General features: G+C 43.1%; 1 pseudogene across 1 annotated transcript; it reads left to right on the top strand.

Annotated features, from left to right (window-relative positions):
• The first annotated feature begins 4,346 nt into the window (after positions 1-4,346).
• On the top strand, positions 4,347-6,087 carry LOC105507092 (annotated as a pseudogene). Its single transcript, XR_001001035.1, has one exon. The product of XR_001001035.1 is annotated as an elongation factor 1-alpha 1-like (transcript).
• The last annotated feature ends 242 nt before the right edge of the window (positions 6,088-6,329 follow it).

Below are 6,329 nucleotides of genomic sequence, written 5' to 3'. Positions count from 1 at the left end.
ATGGTGGCAGGCGCCTGTAGCCCCAGCTACTCGGGAGACCGAGGCAGGAGAATTGCTTGAACCCAGGAGGCGGAGGTTGCAGTGAGCCGAGATGGTGCCATTACACTTCAGCCTGGAGTGCAGTGAGACTCACCTCAAAAAAAAAAAAAAAAAATTGGAGTGCTGGGATGCTGATGCTGTGCGGGGAGGAGGGACGCCCCTGCCCTGTGCCTCCCCTCCCCATCCCTGGCAGATATCCAGGTTACAGAATGAGAGTCTGCGGTGCGACAAAATGAATGAGCCACTGGTACACCGCACCCATCAGCCTGCTAGATCTCCCGGGGAGTTACGCTGGTGAGAGAAACCAATCCCAGAGATCACAGATGGATGATCAATTTCTCCAAAGAACAGAGGAGAGAAATGCAGGACTCCTTAGCGGTGCCCAGGAGTTAGGGAGGCGGGTGGGTGTGGCTATAAAAAGGCAACCCAAGGGGTGCCTGTGAAGGAAATCTGCGTCCCGCGGAATGCAACAGGCCGTTGGAATACCAGACCGTCCTTTGTGAGATGCCACCATTGTGGGAAACCGGATAAAGGGTGCATGGCTCCACAGAAAAAGTTCAATGAAAGGAAAATGGTTTAAGGACAAGGAAATACCTAGAAAATGGAAAGTCTTGGAACCAGAGCCAATGGGGGGCGGTGCTGGTGAACAGTTTGGGCCGATTGTCTTTTTTTCTAGAGCTTGCTGGCTTCTGCCACCTCATTTGGCAGTCACCTGCCACTGTGACCTTCCCAAGGCCCCTTTCCAAACTCCAAACTCTATACCTTGATTTCTGGTGTCTCTACAGATAGAGACCAGAAACATTGATGTCCCACTCTACACAACAGAGCAGAAGGAAGGAAGGTTTCCCCTGTGTTTAGAATGTTCCTAACGAAAACAAATGCAACTGTTGATTGCACTTCCTGAGGGTCGTTGGGACTTTCCCTCTCATATACTTACTGGTTCATTCATTCGTTCATTTTGCTGTAACTCACAGTGGCCTTCCCCATCCTCAGGTGCAGAGCTGGCATTGATTGGTCTATGTATTGATGCTGTTCTCCTTGTCTTCAGAGGTGAGAATGTGCCCTCTCTCTGAGATGCCCTCTTGTCCCTAAGCTCCCCAGCGGGGAACAGGCTGCCTTGTCTCGTGAGTTCAGATCCTGGGAGCAGCTTTCATTTAGGAATGACACAGCAGGTCCTGAGCGCATTGGCGCCTGCGCGCCCATCTGTGACGCAACGTCACCACCTTGTGGCAGCGAGGAGAGCTCACAACGTGGACTGAGCAAGTTGCTGCCTGCTTGGGGTTGGAAGCTGGACTGGCCTAGTTCCCTGGGTCTTTTGAATCGTGTAAGTTGAACGGTGGTAGATTCCAGGACAGTTCAGGAGGAGCCAGTCCTCAAAAGGAAAAGCTAATCTGGTATTGGAGCTGAGCAATTACTGCAAACAAATGAGATGTGACCATAATTGCATCCCGAGTTTGAGGAGGAGGTCATGCTACTAAAACGAGACAAAATCAGCTCCAACGACAAACATCATATCTGGGGGTTTCCAGATTCTCACTTTTCATTTAATCCCCAGCCTTAGTGGAATGCAAGAGTCGGAGCTGGCATTCTGGGCAGGGAGGTAGCTGAGGCAGGTACACATCTCTTCTCCCCAACGCCCCCTGTTTCTTTTTCAGAATAAAGTGGACCATCATGGTGCTAAGGTAAGGCTAAACTAGCTGAGCCCCCTCCTGAAGAGGTCATTGCTTTTGTTTTTATTTAATGAGCTTTCTTTCCCTTCTGCTACCAGCATCCCCATCCCTTTGGGAAACCGACTCTTAATAACAGAGTTTTTTGTACTTTTTAACTTTGTTTTTCTGTAGCCAAATAGGTGCAACATAAGATATGCTGTTTTATCCATTCTTAAGTGTACAGTTCAGAAGCATTAATTACATTGACAATGTTGTACAACCTTTCCTGCTATTTATTTCCAAAACCTTTTTCAACAGAACAAATAAAAAAACGGTACTCATTGTATAGTAACTTCCCATTCCCCTCTCCTTTCATCACCGGTAGCCTCTGATCTACTTTCTGTCTCTATGATTTGTCTGTCCCATGTACTTCACATAAGTGGAATCCTACACAATGGGCCTTTACACTCAGCTTTATTTCCCTTGAAAACCTTGTTGGCAAGTTTCACCAGCGTTGTAATATGAGTCAGAACTTCACTTCTTTTTGGCTGAATATTAAAAATGCACAGGTCGTTTGAGATTTGTGAATAATGTACCAATGATTATTGGCATATATGTATCTGTGTGACTCCCTGCATTTAACAGTTTTTGTATCTATCGAGGAATGGAATTGCTATCACAACAATTCTATGGTCATCCTATGTTTAGCTTTTTGAGGAATAGCCAAAATGCATTTCACAGTGTCTGCAATTTTACATTCCCACCAACAATGTGTGAGGGTTCGAATTTCTCTATGTTTTCACCAACATTTGTTATGTTGCTTTTTTTTCTACATTATAGCCATCCTAGCAGCTGTGATGTGGTATCTCACTGTGTTTTTGATTTGCATTTCCCTAATAAATAATGACTTGAATCATCTTTTCATGTGTTTACTGGCCATTTGTATACCTTTGTTGGAGAAATGTCTATTCAAGTCCTTCGCTTATACTTTAATTGGATTGTTTGTCTATTTTTTGTTGAGTTGTAGAAGTTCTTTATATTCTGAATTTATCAGATATATGATTTGCAAAAAGTTTCCTTCACTCTGTAGGTTGTCTTTCCTGATAATATCCTTTGATACACAAAAGTTCAGATTTTAATGAAGTATACTCCCAATGGATTTTTGTTTCTTTTTGTCTTTTTGGTTGTTGTTTTGCCAGAGATTTTGGTATCATATTAAGAGCCTATTACCAAACCCAAAATTATGAAGATTTACTTCTACGTTTTCTTCTAAGAATTTTATGATTTTAGTTTTATATTTAGGTCATTACTTGTGAGGGTTTTTTTTAATATGGTGTGAAGCAGGGTCTCACTTTACTCTTGCATGTGGAAATACAGTCCTTCTCTGTCATCTCTTGACAACACTACTCTTTCCCACTTTGAATACCACTTAGCACCCTTGGCCATAGATACATGAGTTTATTGAGGATCCCTTGTACATGTCTTGCTGCTTTTATGATTTTCTGTTTGTCTTATACAGACAGTCCTCATTTCATTGCATTTTGCTTTATTGCAATTCACAGATATTGTGTATTTTACATATTGAAGGTTTGTGGCAACTGTGTCAAGCAGGATTTGGGGACCATTTTTCCAACAGCATGTGCTCATTTCTTGTCTCCATGTTACATTTTGGTAATTCTCACAATATTTCAAACATTTTCATTATTATTACCTCTGTTATAGTGATCTGTGATGTTACTATTATAATTGTTTTGGGGTGCCACAAACTATACTCGTATAAGTTGACAAAATTAATGGAAAAATTTTCTGTGTGTTCTGACTGCTCCAGCGAGCAGTCATTTCCCCATCTCTCTTCCTATCCCAAATTCTTTGAGACAACATAGCAATATTTGAATTAGGTTAATGAAGAACCAACCCTATAATGACTTTTAAACCCGCAAATAAAAGAAGAGTTGCATGCCTGGCACTTTAAATCAAAAGTGAAACATGATTAAAGTTAGGAAGACATGTCAAAAGCCAAGATATGCCATAAGCAAGGCCTCTTGCACCAAACAACCTGCCAAGTTGTGAATGCAAAGAAAAAGTTCTTGAAGGAGATTAAAAGTGCTACTTTAGTAAACACATGAATGATAAATAACACAGTCTTATTGCTGATGTGGGGAAAATTTTAGTGATCTGCATATATCAAACCAGCCACAGAACTCCCTTCAGCCAAAGCCGAATCCAGAGCAAGGCCCCAACTCTCTTCAATCCTATGCAGGAAGAGAGAAGTGAGGAAATCACAGAAGAAATGTTGGAAGCTAGCAGAGGTGGTTCATGATGTTTAAGGGAGGAAGCCATCTCTATAACATAAAAGTGCAACGTGAAGCAGTAAGTGCTGACGTAGAAGCTGCACCAAGTTATCCAGAAGATCTAGCTAAGGTCATTGATGAAGGTGGCTACACTAAACAGATTTTCCATGTAGATAAAACAGCCTTCTATTGGAAGAAGATGCCACCTAGGACTTCCATAGCTAGAGAGGAAGTCAATGCCTGGCTTCAAAGCTTCAAAGCATAGGCTGACTCTGTTGTTAGGAGCCAATGCAAGTTGGTGACTTTGAGATCAATGCTCATTTACCATACTGAAAATCTTAGGGCTTTAAGAATTATGCTAGCTTTTTCGCAACGGGTTTGCTGCCAGAACACAGGTGTCGTGAAAACTACCCCTAAAAGCCAAAATGGGAAAGGAAAAGACTTATATCAACATTGTCGTCACTGGACACGTAGATTCGGGCAAGTCCAACGCTATTGGCCATCTGATCTACAAATGCGGTGGCATCGACAAAAGAACCATTGAAAAATTTGAGAAGGAGGCTGCTGAGATGGGAAAGGGCTCCTTCAAGTATGCCTGGGTCTTGGATAAACTGAAAGCTGAGTGGGAACGTGATATCACCATTGATATCTCCTTGTGGAAATTTGAGACCAGCAAGTATTATGTGACTATCATTGACGCCCCAGGACACAGAGACTTCATCAAAAACATGATTACAGGGACATCTCAGGCTGACTGTGCTGTCCTGATTGTTGCTGCTGGTGTTGGTGAATTTGAAGCTGGTATCTCCAAGAATGGGCAGACCCGAGAGCATGCTCTTCTGGCTTACACACTGGGTGTGAAACAACTCATTGTTGGTGTTAACAAAATGGATTCCACTGAGCCACCCTACAGCCAGCAGAGATATGAGGAAATTGTTAAGGAAGTCAGCACTTACATTAAGAAAATTGGCTAAAACCTTGACACAGTAGCATTTGTGCCAATTTCTGGTTGGAATGGTGACAACATGCTGGAGCCAAGTGCTAACATGCCTTGGTTCAAGGGATGGCAGGTCACCCGTAAGGGTGGCAATGCCAGTGGAACCACGCTGCTTGAGGCTCTGGACTGCATCCTGCCACCAACTCGTCCAACTGACAAGCCCTTGCGCCTGCCTCTCCAGGATGTCTACAACATTGGTGGTATTGGTACTGTTCCTGTTGGCTGAGTGGAGACTGGTGTTCTCAAACCCGGTATGGTGGTCGCCTTTGCTCCAGTCAACGTTACAACTGAAGTAAAATCTGTCAAAATGCACCATGAAGCTTTGAATGAAGCTCTTCCTGGGGACAATGTGGGCTTCAATGTCAAGAATGTGTCTGTCAAGGATGATCGTCGTGGCAACGTTGCTGGTGACAGCAAAAACGACCCACCAATGGAAGCAGCTGGCTTCACTGCTCAGGTGATTATCCTGAACCATCCAGGCCAAATAAGTGCTGGCTATGCCCCTGTATCGGATTGCCACACGGCTCACATTGCAGGCAAGTTTGCTGAGCTGAAGGAAAAGATTGATCGCCGTTCTGGTAAAAACCTGGAAGATGGCCCTAAATTCTTGAAGTCTGGTGATGCTGCCATTGTTGATATGGTTTCTGGCAAGCCCATATGTGTTGAGAGCTTCTCAGACTATCCACCTTTGGGTCGCTTTGCTGTTCGTGATATGAGGCAGACAGTTGCAGTGGGTGTCATCAAAGCAGTGGACAAGAAGGCTGCTGGAGCTGGCAAGGTCACCAAGTCTGCCCAAAAAGCTCAGAAGGCTAAATGAATATTATTCCTAATACCTCCCACCCCACTCTTAATCAGTGGTGGAAGAACGGTCTCAGAACTGTTTGTTTCAATTGGCCATTTAAGTTTAGTAGTAAAAGACTGGTTAATGATAACAATGCATTGTAAAACCTTCAGAAGGAAAGGAGAATGTTTTGTGGACCACTTCGGTTTTCTTTTTTGCGTGTGGCAGTTTTAAGTTATTAGTTTTTAAAATCAGTACTTTTTAATGAAAACAGCTTGACCAAAAATTCGTCACAGAATTTTGAGACCCATTAAAAAAGTTTAATGAGAACAAAAAAAAGAATTATGCTAAACCTACTTTGCCTGTGCTCTCTCAGTGGAACCAACAAACCTGGGTGACAGCATGTCTCTTTACAGCATAGTTTACTAAGTATTTTAAGCCCACTGTTGAGACTCACTGTTCAGAAAAAAAAGATGCCTTTCAAAATATTACTGCTCATTGACAATGCACCTGATTACCCAAGAGCTCTGATGGAGATGTACAAGGAGATGAATGCTGTTTTCATGCCTGCT

Source organism: Colobus angolensis, unplaced genomic scaffold (genome assembly GCF_000951035.1).
Source record: "Colobus angolensis palliatus isolate OR3802 unplaced genomic scaffold, Cang.pa_1.0 Scaffold144, whole genome shotgun sequence".
NCBI lineage: Eukaryota > Metazoa > Chordata > Mammalia > Primates > Cercopithecidae > Colobus > Colobus angolensis.
This window is presented reverse-complemented; position numbering and strand designations above follow the sequence as displayed.